A 14,346-nucleotide genomic window follows, 5' to 3' on the forward strand; every position below is an offset into this window, starting at 1 on the left:
ACATCAGAACTTCCAATACTGTGTCATCTTAATTACCTCCATAGACCACTTTGATCAACATTACCATCTTATCTATGCTAGTGTTCCCTAATTTTTTCCATCTGCAATGGATGTTACCAGGTGTCATTCATGCCAAAGAAATGTTTGCTATCAAATAAGCTTACACTATGACATGATGGTAAATAGAGTAGACAGAGATGTCAGTCACCTCCTTACACTCCAATTCTCATATTTTCATTTTTTTTTTTCTTCTTTAGAGACAGGGTCTCTCTATGTTGCCCAGGCTGGTTTTAAACTCCTGGGATCAAGCAATCCTCCTGTCCTGGCCTCCCAAAGTGCTAGGATAACAGGTGGAAGCCACCATGCCTGGCTTCAAATTCCCATCTTTGAAAATCGATCTTGCCCACAACCCTGAAAAGTCTCACTTTCCACAAGGCCTATCAAGGGGAGACTTTGATCCATGATGGGTATCTGCTGTCTCTGGATTACCTAAAACAGTGAGAGGCTAGGCCAGTCAAACTATGATAGGAGATGGAACTAAAAGACAGCATATATACTGGGATGGAGTTGTTCCTTTCCAAAACAAACTAAAATTCAGTCAAGATGAGCAGAGTAATTGGAAATCATCATTCTCAGTAAACTATCGCAAGAACAAAAAACCAACCACTGCATATTCTCACTCATAGGTGGGAATTGAACAATGAGATCACATGGACACAGGAAGGGGAATATCACACTCTGGGGACTGTTGTGGGGTGGGGGGAGGGGGGAGGGATAGCATTGGGAGATATACCTAATGCTAGATGACGAGTTAGTGGGTGCAGCACACCAGCATGGCACATGTATACATATGTAACTAACCTGCACAATGTGCACATGTACCCTAAAACTTAAAGTTTTAATAAAAAAATAAATAAATAAAAATAAAATAAATGAAAAAAAAAAAAGATGAGCAGAGTAAATAGAAAAAGCCTGTCTGCATGAGGAACAGGAGAAGACAACAGACCAGCAACGTGGAAAAGACATCTCCACCAGAGATGGAAGGAAGAGCTTGTTTTTCACTTTTCTGTCCAGTCTTATGTACAGCTTGGGTTTTTTGTAATATTGCCTTTTACATCTTCTCAATCCTTTTTTTTTTTTTTTTTTTGAAGACTCTGTCTCAAAAAATTAGCCACTACGCCTGGCTAATTTTTTGTATATTTAGTAGAGACGGGGTTTCACCTTGTTAGCCAGGATGGTCTCAATCTCCTGACCTTATGATCCACCCACCTCGACCTCCCAAAGTGCTGGGATTACAGGCATGAGCCACCACACCCAATCCTTTTTTATTTGGACTAACTTAAATGACAACAAAGTCAAACAACCAAACTGTCACCTAAGTTATTGTAGCTCTGCCAAATACAGATCTATATTGCTGTGCCAAATACAAAAAAATCAAGAAGTCTCCCCACTACAAGGTTTCTCACAGCCTTTATATGATAGTGTGGTTTCTTTATTGCCAATGGTTGAGGAACAGAATTATGGACTTATGGGACCTTTCTATTCCCAGACATAGAGCTCATAGTGAGAAATACTGACCTAACTTAACTAGCCAATTCATCCTCAGTCTATGCTTATACATTAACGACAGAGTGCATGTATTGGGATTTCAATTTAAAATGTCATAAAGCTGAGAATTCCTGACCAGAGTCTATCACTAATATACCTATGAATACCCAAAAACATTACTAAAATAATGTTTAATAAAACATTAATCTTACTAAAATGTTGAAAAATAAGATTGACAATAGTGTCAGATCTCCAAGAACTTTATGTTCAAACTATAGTGAAAGGGTAATTGAAAACTGTAAAATGTGCCAGTCTTGTTAAGATGCTGTCTGCCAGTCCTACTGAAAGTATTTAGAAAGTATTCTCTTAGATGTGCTACAGAAAACCCAACTCATGCGTCTATATATCAATAGAATAATAGATGGCTGTTGATACGGTTTAGATTTGTGTCCCTACCCAAATCTCATGTTGAATTATAATCCCCAATAGTGGAAGAAGAGCCTGGTGGGAGGTGATTGGATCATGGGGGCAGAATTCCCCCCTGCTGTCCTCGTGATAGTGAGTAGTTCTCATGAGAGCTGATTGTTTAAAAGTGTGTCGCACCTCCCCTTTTTCTCTTTTCCTCCTGCTCTAGTTATGTAAGATGAGCCTGCTTCCCCTTTGCCTTCCACCGTGATTGTATGTTTCCTGAGGCCTCCCCAGCCATGCTTCCTACACAGCCTGAAGAACAGAGAGCCAATTAAACCTCTTTTCTTTATAAATTACCCAGTCTCAGGTAGTTCTTTACAGAGGTGCAAGGACAGACTAATACAGCCGTCCATTTGATCATAAAATCTCTCTCTCTCTCTTTTTTTTTTTCTTTGGCCAGGAAAGTATTCTCATCCTTCCACCTGCATTATTCAGAGGTTGGGGAGAAGTGAGAGTGCATTATACTCCAGAAAATATAATCTTCACAAATACGATTCCTGTAGGAAGGGTGAAGGTGAGGAGAGTGCTAGAGGCAATATATTGTGTATCGTTCTATTCAGAATAACTGAGAGCAAATATAATGCTGACCAGAACTGTGTGAAAAGAAACCTCGCTAAACACTAGGAATCAAGCAAGATGTTGTCTCATTTGTCCTCCTCCTGGTACATCTGATGTGGATTAGACCAGTATACAAATAGACAAAGAGCCCTTAAGGAAGTCTAAAAACCCCTGTTGGCAAACACTGAGTTTGAGGTTTATTAGAAGAAAACAAGGAAAGGGACAGCCAAGAAGACTCATGCTGGAGACTCCCTCATCCTTGAGGGGCCATAAGAGTGTGCACAGGCACTATCTTGTACCCACTCTGGAAAATCAAAGCACAGTGTGGTAAAGGCTTGAAAAAAATCACCTCAAGCCATTCACAGATCCCTCAACAAAAAAAAACTTTTGAGCCCTAAAGTTTCCAGGAGCTTAAAAACAACCTGTGACCAGACACTGGCAGAAAAATAAGCTACTTAGACCTGGGGCAGCTCATGGGAAGACAAGCTTAAAATGAAATCTCACTCATCCCTGGTCATCAGAACAACTGTGCACAGACCTAAGGCTGTGCTCTGCCGGGTGTCACTGGAGACGTAGCCTCAGAACGTGTCTCTGGATGATCACTGAGGTAGGAGAAGACAAAAACTGTAAATTTCCCAAGCAGAGAAAGCAGCCTCCAAGCTGCACTTATTACCAACAGCAATGGGTGAAAATGAATGGATTAAGGGGAGTTAAGCACAACTTTTGACCAAATGTAGTCAATGCAGACTCCAAGTATGACCCTTAGAAAGTCAGGCTAAAAATACAAGTGTGATGGTGCATGGCTGTGTCCCAGCTACTCAGGAGGCTGAGGCAGGGGAATTGCTTGAATCAGGGAGGTAGAGGTTGCAGGGAGCAGAGATTCTGCCACTGCACTATAACTTGGGTGACAGAGTAAGACTGTGCTAAGAAAAGAAAAAAAAAGCCAGGCTAAAAATAAAGAGAAAATCCCGAGCAATGACATCAGATTGCTGCATACTGTGCAGACATCAAAGTGTTAGTCCAACCAAATCAGTAAACACAGCGATTGAACAACAAAACCTAAAAACCCCAGAAGGAGGGTGTATGTCCTTATCCAAATTGCTACAATATATTATGTAAAATTTCCAGTTTTTAACCAAAAAGTATGAGATATGCAAAGAACTAGGAAAGTGTAGGCCATTCATAGGAAATAAAATAGCCACTAGAAATTACAGTAAAGTTCTGAATACTTTCCCCCTAATGTAGGAAACACAATTACCAATATCTTACCAGGGGTAAGATATTGAATTTAATACAGAGAGAACTGAAAACAACTAAAGAAAATTATATTTATAAAGTCACATATAGATATGAGAACAATAATTCAACAAATAATGTCAATAAAGATATAAAAATTCTAAAAATAACCAAACATAAATTCTGGGATCGAAAAATACAATAACTAAGATATAAATTTTACTCGAAGGGCTCAACAGTAGATTTAAGTTGACAAAAAAAATCACTACTGACCTTATGGAAATATAAAGAATTATAATGGAATAATAGGAATGACTGTATGCTGCAAAGTAGATAACAGAGATAAAATGAAAAAATCCTAGAAAGATCAAATTACTGAAACTGACTTAAGAAGAAATGTAAAATATAAATAGACCAATGAACAAGCAAAGAAATAGAATACTTTTAAAACTTCTCATTAAAAAAAGCTCAGATGCAGATGACTTTGGTGGTGAATGCTACGAAACATTTAAAGAACACCAACCCTTTACTAACTTTTCCAGAAAATAAAGGAAAGGAAGCACTTTCCTACTTGTTCTTTGAGATCAGTATTATCATAATAGCAAAACCAAAAATATATATATTTTAAAAACTATAAAGCCACATCTTTTAGGACTATAGATGCAAAAAATCCTCAACAAAATACTAGCAAACCAAATCTGGTAACATATAAAGAGATATACAACATGACTAAGTAGGATTTACCAAGGAACAGAAGATTGGTTTCACATCCAAAATCAATGTACTATACGCCTCATAAAGGACAAAAAACATGATTATTTAAATAGATGAACAAAAACAATTAGACTACATCCAACACTCTTTCATGATTAAAACCTACCCTATGAACTAGGACTAGAGGGGAATCTAAACCCAACGAACAGTATCAGTGAAAAGCCTACAGCTAACATCATACTAAACAGTAAAGTTCTAAATGCTTTCCCCCAGTGGAGGAAACACAACAAGGATATCTCTTTCCTCTTCCATTCAATACTGTACTGGAGGTTTTAATAAGATCAACTGGGTAAAAAATAAATAAAAGGAATTTAGCAAGAAAGAAGTAAATTTTTTTTTTAATCGAGATGGAGTCTCACTCTGTCGCTCAGACTGGAGTGCAGTGGCACTATCTCAGCTCACTGCAACTCTGCCTCCTGGGTTCAAGTGATTCTCCTGCCTCAGCCTCCCAAGGAGCTGGGATTACAGGTGTCTACCACCACACCTGGCTAATTTTTGTATTTTTAGCAGAGATGAGGTTTCACCATGTTGGCCAGGCTGGTCTTGAACTCCTGACCAGGTGATCTGCCCACCCTGACCTCCAAAGTGCTGGGATTACAGGTGTGAGCCACCTCAACCAGCCTAAATTTTTCTTTATTCATAGATTAAATAATCTTGTGTAGAGAAAAATCCCAGCGAATACACATGTTGATCCAGGCATTCATATGGAAATGCAAGGAACACAGAACAGCCAAAACAGTCACCAAAAAGTTAATGGATTCACACATTCTGATTTCGAAATTTACTATAAAATGTAGCAATCAAGCCAATTTGTACAGATTAATGAAACAGAATTGAGAGTTCAGAAATAACCTCTTAACATTTATGGCTAACTGCTTTTCAACAAAGAGGCCAAGGCAACTCAAAGGGAGAAAAAATAGTCTTTCTGACAAATGTTTCTGTGACAACTGAATATAGTTATGGAAAAGAATGAGCCTAAGAAGAATGAGTAATCCAGTTTTGTTGGGTAGAGTATTTTATAAATATCAATTGATTAAGTTGATTGTTAGTGCTTTTCAGGTAATCTTTACTGATTTTCTACCTGCTGGATGTATCAAATTACTGAGAGAGGTATACTGAAGTTTCCAACTATTACAGCGGATTTATGTATGTCTCCTTTTAGTTCTATCAGTTTCGCCTCATATATTTTATTGCTCTGTTATCAGGTGCATACACAGGATTGCTTTGTATTCTTGAAGTACTGACCATTTTAACATTAGACAGTAACTTTCTTTACTATTGATGAGTTTCATTGTTCTAAAGGGTATTTTTTTCTGAAATATAGATATTCCAGTCTTCTTTTGATTAGAGTTAGTATAGTATACCTTTATTCATTCCTTTGTTTTTAACCTAGCTGTCTTTATATTGGAAGTGAGTTTCTTATAGACAACATACAGCTGGGTCTTGGACTTTATATATAAATATATACACACACAAATATGTGTATATATATACACACAAATATGTGTATATATATATATACACACAAGTATGTGTGTATATATATATACACACAAGTATGTGTGTATATATATATATACACAAAAGTATGTGTGTATATATATATACACAAATATATATATATACTGTTTTAATTGCTATATTTAGACCATTCATTTTAAGCACTTATTTATGTGAATGAATTAAATTCTACCATGCTTCTAATTGTTCTCTACTCACTGAATTTATTTTTTCCCTCTTTTCCTGCCTTCTCTGATTTAACTGAGCATTTCATATGATTTCATCAGAATAATTCATTGTGCTTCATTTAAAAATAATTGTTGCTCTAGAGTTTACAGTATACATTTTAACTAATTTAAGTCTAGCTTTAAATAACGTAAGATACTTGCATGACATACTTTAAATAACATAAGATACCTGCACCACTTCATGTGTAGTGCAGGTATCTTATGGAAGATTATTCCCAATTCTTCTCATTCCTTGTGACATTGCTGTCATTCATTCATCCAAATGCTACACTCACTCAATGTGTTGTACTATTTAACAGTTATCTTTTAGATAATAGAAAACTTAAAACTATTTGATTTACATTTATTCTACTCATGACATACTTCCTTTATTTACACAGATCTAAATTTATGACTTATTTTCTCCTACGTGGAGAAATTTTAACATTTATTACAGAGGAGGTCTGCTAGTGATGAATTCCCTTAGGTTTTGTATTTAAAAAGCCTGTTTCTCCTTCACTTTTGAAGAACCATTTCTCTGGATATAGTTATAAATTGGTCTTTTTATATTCCTTCAATATCAAGTTTCACTCCACTTTCCTCTTGTTTGCTTGGTGTCTGATGATATGTTTGTTATAATTCTAATTCTTGTTCTTCTATATGTAAGTGATTTTTTTTCCCCGTGGCATCTTTCAAGACTTTTCTTTGCTTTTCTGTGGTTTTCCTAAGGTATTTGTCCTGCCTGGTATTCTCAGAGCTCTCTGGCACTGTGATTTGGTTTCTGTCATTAATTTTAGAAAGTTTTCAGCCATTATTAAATATTTCCTCTACTGCATTCTCTATTTTTCTCTTTATGGATTCCAATTATGTATGTGTTGCACCTCTTAAATTTTTCACACAGTTCTTGGATGGTCTATGGTGGGATTCTTTTTTTCATTTTTTTTTCTCTTTGCTTTTCAGTTTAGGAAGTTACTGTTGATTAATTATCAAGCTCATCGATTCTATCCTCGGCTGTGTCCAGTCTACTGATGGGCCCATCAAAAGCATTCTTTATTTCTCTTAGTGTGTTTTGATTTCTAGCATTTACTTTCATCTGTGCTTTCATTATGCATCCATTCTGGCATGGTGTCTACTTTTTCCATTACAACCTTTATATGTTAATTATTATTTGAAGTTCCTGCCTGATAATCCCAACATCTGTGTCATATCTGAGTCTGGTTTTGATGATGGCTATTTTAAAAATCTTTTTGCATGCCTTAAATTTTTTTTTTTTTTTTGAGGAAGCTGAACATGTATCACGTGCTAGAAACTAAAGTAAATCAGCTTTTAGTGTAAATATTTATGTTACCTGGGCTAGGAGTTGGGCTATGTTTAATGTTTGTGTACCTATAGGACACAGTTGCTCAAGTATCCTTGTTTTTTGTTATTTTATTTTTTTCTCAAGTAATCTGTCTTTTATTGGTAATGCCATTCAGACACATTTTTCTTTTGCTAAACAATTGAAAATCGATCACAGAAATCATATTTTACCTCTAAATATTTCAGTATGACATACATCTTCTCAAACAGAAGTATTTGCTACACCTAAAAAAAAATCAACATTAATTCAATATTGTTCATACACAGATTGCCCCAATCATTCCTCAAATGTCCATAACAGTTTTTGTCTTTCCTATTGACTTTAGACTTTCCTAAGTATTCTTCCTAGAGTGTGTCTTGCAGATCTTTCAGCTATCACCCACTGTTATTATACTGGAGCACTTTTGGTGTGGTGATAGGGAATGAACAGGGAAAGGATTCTATAATTTTACGATTAAATCTCAGTCTTTTAGGGAGACTGTGTCTCTGGGCTGTGACTTTCCCAAGTGTTTCTCTAGTGCTACAGCTTTTCCCTCCTGGGTTACTTCCCTTCCTGGCTGCAGTGTTCACCATCTATATTTTTCTTTGTAGTGTTGACTATAGTTCCACCTTTCCCTGCTCCAACCTGCAGGTGAAACAGGAGAGCTAGGGGCATCTGAATTGAGAGAAATGCCTTTCTCCTGGCATTTGTTTCCTCTGGCTTATCACTGCTTCTCTCTGGACAGCAAGTGTCATGGAGAAGGATCTGCGCATATAACCCAGTGACTCTTCCTCCCCTTTCCATGACAAAGCCATGAGAGGGTCTTTCTCAGATCGTCACCATACCTGGCAGGATTCCTATGGTGGTTCCTCTAAGACTACATTCCCCAGAGTTTCTCATTATTGGGCTGGTCCATACTCAGTCTTATTCAATGTATCAAAATTACCACTTAAGTGTCCATACCAGTTTATGGCTCCAGTGGCTTCTGCTTTAGGTAAGAAGATCATTGTTGTGACTCTGTATTCACCTGACTCTCCACATTGTGGAATTGTAGTTTGACTTGTGATCTCAGTTTTCTGATATGTGCAGGACATGTCATTGGATTTCAGTTTGTCAGCTTTTTCTTAAGTATGTGAGTTACAACTTCCAAGCTCTTTGCATAAAACTGGAAATCCCAGAGTGGTCTAGTTCATCAAATGCTGGCTTGAAAATGAAAGGCTGAGGCTCAGTTCTTGCCTATGCCGATGTGGGATTCTGGACAGACAACATCAAGCAGTTTTGCTTTGTCAGAGCACAGCCCATGAGGCAGGAATACTAAGGTAGGTGAGTCTAACTGTGCATATTAATCAAAACATATAAAATCACACTTCAAAAAGTAGGCAATAATTTACATTATAGAAGGTTATAATAATTCATTACATGGCTAAAATCCGTTTTTTTTTAACTGGGTGTTCTTATATTGTATTGAGATAAAAATCCAATAAAAGAAACTTATAATTTCACACTTATTAATTCAAGTTGAAACAGAAAGGAAGACAAATTACTACTAAAGCACTGCAAGGTCTAGGCAAATAAAAGAGGTTACAAGATGCTCAAATCCTTAGGATTCGAAGAGATGGGAGATTCTGTAATAACAGAACTAGGATAACTCCACACAACAAGATTGGAAATTGTTCTAGTATGAATTTGAGTTGAATTTCAAATTTCATGTAATTGCCCCATTATTAGTTTTCTTTTTCCAGCATGGGGCAGATGAGGAAGTGTTTAATGAACTCAGTTTTGTTATACCTCAGATTAGATTTACCCAAGAATAAGAACCATGTGATTAATTCCATTGGCAAACTACTTGAAGTACAGGGAATGTTGACAATATTTTAACTTCAAATTAGATTGTGGAAAGTTCACCTAACTGGACATGGTTCTTTTACCTAGTTGGAAATCTAACAGGGAACTTCTGAAACACTGAGAACACAGTAGAGAAAGAATAATAGTTTTGTTAAAACCACTTTACAAATGGAGGTCTCTTCATATTTGTCTTTCTAGTTGTTTGCACCCAGCAAAGGGTTTTTCCTTATATTGCTATTGTTACAAAGTTGCTATTCAGAAGGGAAGTCACTGAGCTTTTATTATCAATGTTCACCACTAGGAAAAAAAAAAGGAAAGAAAATTGATATGGGTAGGGCTTGGGTAACCTTATTTTTTCCTTTTATGAGATTTGAATTTCTGTACTTATCCTAAAGAATAAAAAAAAAAAGACGGGTGGGGAGCTAAATAAAATCATCTTCTAATGCAACTAAATTAAATTACTTCTAATTCAATAAAATTAGAATATCAAAAGATGAAAACTGAAAATTTGTTCTTGTGACCTTTCATGATATTTAGGCATCTGGCTTCTTAGATCAAGTAATCAACATACTAATTAAAACTACATTTTTTTCGAATGTCAAAACTGTCATCTGCATTTCAATGTTATAATTGTATAAGATTAAAAGAGGCTGCACATCAATGAAATCACCATTATAAATTTATCTCAATGACTATGTAGTGGAGACAAAGGCCTTGCAATCCAGGATACGTGGGTAAATTTGAGGACAGCTCCAATTTACACATACAATGATCTACGTCACTGCATTGAAAGCACCTGGCCAGCCTGCACAGCTGTGGGTAGGAGTTTGCCTAAGTAATAGTAGTTGTGGGTAGTAGCGGCTTGGAGTTTGCCTAAGAGGCTGCAGATCATGCCTTTTGGAGGCAACTTTCTACAGTGTTTCTGTGTCTTGTTGCAACCTTCCTCCTAGGCTGTCTTTTCAAGGGTGATGTTATAGCAAATAGCCTTGGAAGACAGAGATGGTGTCTCCCTTCAGGCCAGAGGACATATTTGTTTCCTGTCAGGATAATATATAATAAGTTCCCTTGGAACCCCCTTATAAGACTGAGGTTTCCTAAGCTCAGATTTATTTAGCTGTGACACAGACCCACCGAGTGTGCGACATCACCCTGAACCACCCCGCATTGCCCTCAAGATGGAGGGCAAGAGAAACTGTGCACATGAAGCTTTGACTTCTGGATATTTTTTTTTCAGTCATTGCTGCTTTGAGGTGAAGGCACTACCGACTGTGAGCTAAAGACGTTTCAAACATTCAGATAAACTTAGTCCTTTCACTAGAAAGGCACTACTCTTCAGAGGTATTTGGGTATTAAACCTCTTATATACAAGAGAATTCATTACTGTGGTCTTAGCAACACGTAAAGAAATACAAACCAGAAGTCTTCCTTGTCTCCTGGAGGCTGGCTTAGGTGTCCCTCATCTGTGTTCCCGTAATGTCTAACTTTCCAATTACATATGAACAAATCAGTAGTTAGTCTATAAACCACCTCTAGCCCCCCAGCACCAGCTGATTCAAGTGAAACCCACAGTTCCCTGAGCTCTGCCACTTACTACATAACTGACAAAGCAGCTGCAGGTTTCTCCTTTGTCAAGGGGAGCTAATAATGCTATCTTTCTCTAATTGTCTTAAGGGTTTGAGAAAACAATAAAAATGCTTATAAAAGTACCCAGCACAGGCCGGGCGCGGTGGCTCACGCCCGTAATCCCAGCACTTTGGGAGGCCGAGGCGGGCGGATCACAAGGTCAGGAGATCCAGACCATCCTGGCTAACACGGTGAAACCCCGTCTCTACTAAAAACACAAAAAATTAGCCGGGCGTGGTGGCGGGCGCCTGTAGTCCCAGCTACTCGGGAGGCTGAGGCAGGAGAATGGCGTGAACCCGGGAGGCGGAGCTTGCAGTGAGCCAAGATCGCGCCACTGCACTCCAGCCTGGGCGACAGAGTGAGACTCCGTCTCAAAAAAAAAAAAAAAGTACCCAGCACAGCATCCAGGCTACAAAAGTGATTATTTTCAAGATTGCTTTTTGACCTTTTGCAACTGAATTGGAAACTATATCTGAGGCCGAGAAGTGCCTGGTTGCTGCACTGGCTGGTGAGAGTGAAGCCAGAGCCACTGGGAGCAGTTACCCACATCCCGCTGTGGGATCTCCTGGCCCCTTGCAGAGCACTGGCAAAGCAGGAGGCTCCTGGAGAGGCAGCATCTGTGGATGTTTGAGTTGTGGCTCTCCGCACACCGGTGGGGATTGCCAGAGAAAGCATGAGGCTCCCTGGTCAGCCCTGAGGACAGCCACTTTGTAAAGATAACCCCTTTCGTTTTTTAAAGCTTTGTATTTCTTCAGTGCTAATCTATTCCTAGGAGAGGTTACATCACCTCCAACACCAACCTTTATTTAGTGCCTGCTGTTTTAGAATGATGGACCACATACTCCAGCTCTCCCCTGGAGTGCAGGCGGCCAATGAAGGACTCAGGGAGCACCTTGGCACTTCTCACATGGTAAGGAGAGGAACGGATGCGAATCCACACCAAATGAGGTCAGCATCTGTGAGAAGCCAAGGTCTGGTTGCTCCTGCCCCGCCACTACCACCGCAAGCATCCTTGCAATACTTCCTGCCGGACCTGCCAGGCTCCACAGCACTGTGCACTGAGGGGGCCTATCAGAAACACCCTCCATGTCACTACCTCCCCGTCACGTAGTGATGTGGTTCGGATCTGTGTCCCTGCCCAACTCTTATGTTGAATTGTAATTCCCAATGGTGGGAGGTGGGGCCTGGTGGGAGGTGAATGGATCATGGGGGTGGTTTCTCACGGTTTAATACCATTCCCTTAGTGCTGTGGTAGAGTTTTCACGAGATCTGGTGGTTTTAAAGTGTGTGGTACCTCCCATCCTCAATCTCTCTTCTCCAGTTCCTACTGTATGAGAGGCCTGTTCCCGCTTTGCCTTGGGCCGTAAGTGGAAGCTCCCTGAGGTCTCTCCAGAAGCAGATGCTGCCATGCTTTCTGCACAGCTTGTAGAACCTTGAACCCATTAAACTTCGTTTGTTTATGTATTACCCAGTCTCAGGATTTTTTTTTTTTTTTTTTTTTTAAGTTTTTGAGACGGAGTCTCGCTCTGTCACCCAGGCTGGAGTGCAGTGGCACGATCTCCGCTCACTAGAAGCGCCACCTCCCGGGTTCATGCCATTCTCCTGCCTCACCCTCCCTAATAGCTGGGACTACAGGCGCCCGCCACCACGCCCGGCTAAATTTTTTGTATTTTTAGTAGAGACGGGGTTTCACCGTGTTAGCCAGGATGTCTTATCTCCTGACCTGGTGATCCGCCCACCTAGGCCTCCCAATCAGGTATTCCTTTATAGCAGCAAAAGAACGGGCTGATCCACCTACGAAACTCCTTTGCTGTGGTGCTGAGACCCCAGCAAGGGACATCAGCACTGCCATCTATGCCCCACAAAACCAGCAGTGCTGGGCCCAGCCAGTGACCAGTGAAGGCTGAATGGACATCAATATCTGACCGCATGCACGCTTTCTGGGGAGGAGACACTGTTTTAAGTGAATGCGTTAAATACCTGGTAACTTTTTAAACGCACGTTTTTGGGAGAATCCCTGACTTGGAAATACGGGAGGCAAGAGTGCAGCGCGGAACGCCCCCCACCACCCACCTGGAACTCTGGTTCTACAGTCCCTCCACCTGGTGATAATGTGAGCTCCACGCCCTGGCAACTGTGGAGGGAAGCCCCCTTGGGCCTTCCAGGACGCAGAGTCAGGGCAGTGAGCCTCTGCTTTCTCCCAACCCCCGAAATGTAAGCTCAGGTGTCCCCCAGCACCGCAGCTGAAGAACCTTTGCTCAGCAAATAACGCAAGCTTTCTAGAGTCACCTTTCTTTTTGGTGTTAAGCAATTCCTCACTGTTTTTGTCATTCTCCTTTTCCCAGTATTCTTACTTTATTCCCAGGTGTAAGCATACAATAAACTGGCAGGCTTGAGTTTCCTGTGGCTTTTCTCGCACGGCTGGTGCTCACCCCACTAACTGCACAGCTGCAAGCAGAGTTTCTGTGGGAATGCCACGCTGGGCTGAACTCTTTGTGTCACAAGTTGATTATGTTTACATCTTCACCCCAAAGTGGTAATTTTAGAAGTGGGCTTTTAGAAGGCGATTAGGTCATGAAGGTGGAGCCCACCTGAATAGCATTAGCATTCTTATGAAATAAACCCCAAGAAGCTCCTTCCCACCTACCACCACTGAGGATGTCCAGAGTTGGTTCTTTCCTGGGATTCTTGGTCGGGCTGACTTGAAGACTGACGCTGCACACTGAAGCTGCGGACCTTCACAGTGTCACAGCTCTTAAAGGCTGCATGGACCCAAAGAGTGAGCGGCAGTAAGATTTACTGCAAAGAGTGAAACAAACAACAAACCTTCCACAGAATAGAAGGTAACCCCAGCAGGTTGCTGTAACTGCGTGGAGGTGGCCAGCTTTTATTCCCTTATTTGTCCCCGCCCATGTCCTGCTGATTGGTCCATTTTACAGAGTGCCGATTGGTCCATTTTACAGAGCACTGACTGGTCCATTTTACAGTGTGCTGATTGGTCCATTTTACAGAGCACTGACTGGTCCATTTTACAAACCTCTAGCTAGCCACAGAGAGCTGATTGGTGTGTTTTTACAGAGTGTTGATTGGCGCATTTTACAAACCTCCAGCTAGCCACAGAGCACTGATTGGTGCGTTTTACAATCCTAGCTGCAGAGTGCTGATTAGTGCATTTTACAATCCTCTTGTAAGACAGAAAAGGTCTCCAAGTCCCCACCTGGCCCAGAA

At 40.0% G+C, this 14,346-nt stretch overlaps 1 long non-coding RNA gene across 3 annotated transcripts in view; it reads right to left on the minus strand.

Moving 5' to 3' along the window:
* LOC129526876 (uncharacterized) overlaps positions 1–14,048 on the minus strand; it is a 115,269-nt gene extending 101,221 nt beyond the window's left edge. For 2 of the 3 annotated variants that reach the window (XR_008671698.2, XR_010130933.1), the window contains exon 1: positions 13,766–13,980. This is a non-coding gene — a long non-coding RNA (uncharacterized lncRNA). Of the gene's footprint in view, positions 1–13,765 lie in introns of all 3 variants that reach the window. The other variant, XR_008671697.2, reaches the window with a different exon arrangement.
* Positions 14,049–14,346: the final 298 nt, after the last annotated feature.

Source organism: Gorilla gorilla, chromosome 16 (genome assembly GCF_029281585.2).
Source record: "Gorilla gorilla gorilla isolate KB3781 chromosome 16, NHGRI_mGorGor1-v2.1_pri, whole genome shotgun sequence".
NCBI lineage: Eukaryota > Metazoa > Chordata > Mammalia > Primates > Hominidae > Gorilla > Gorilla gorilla.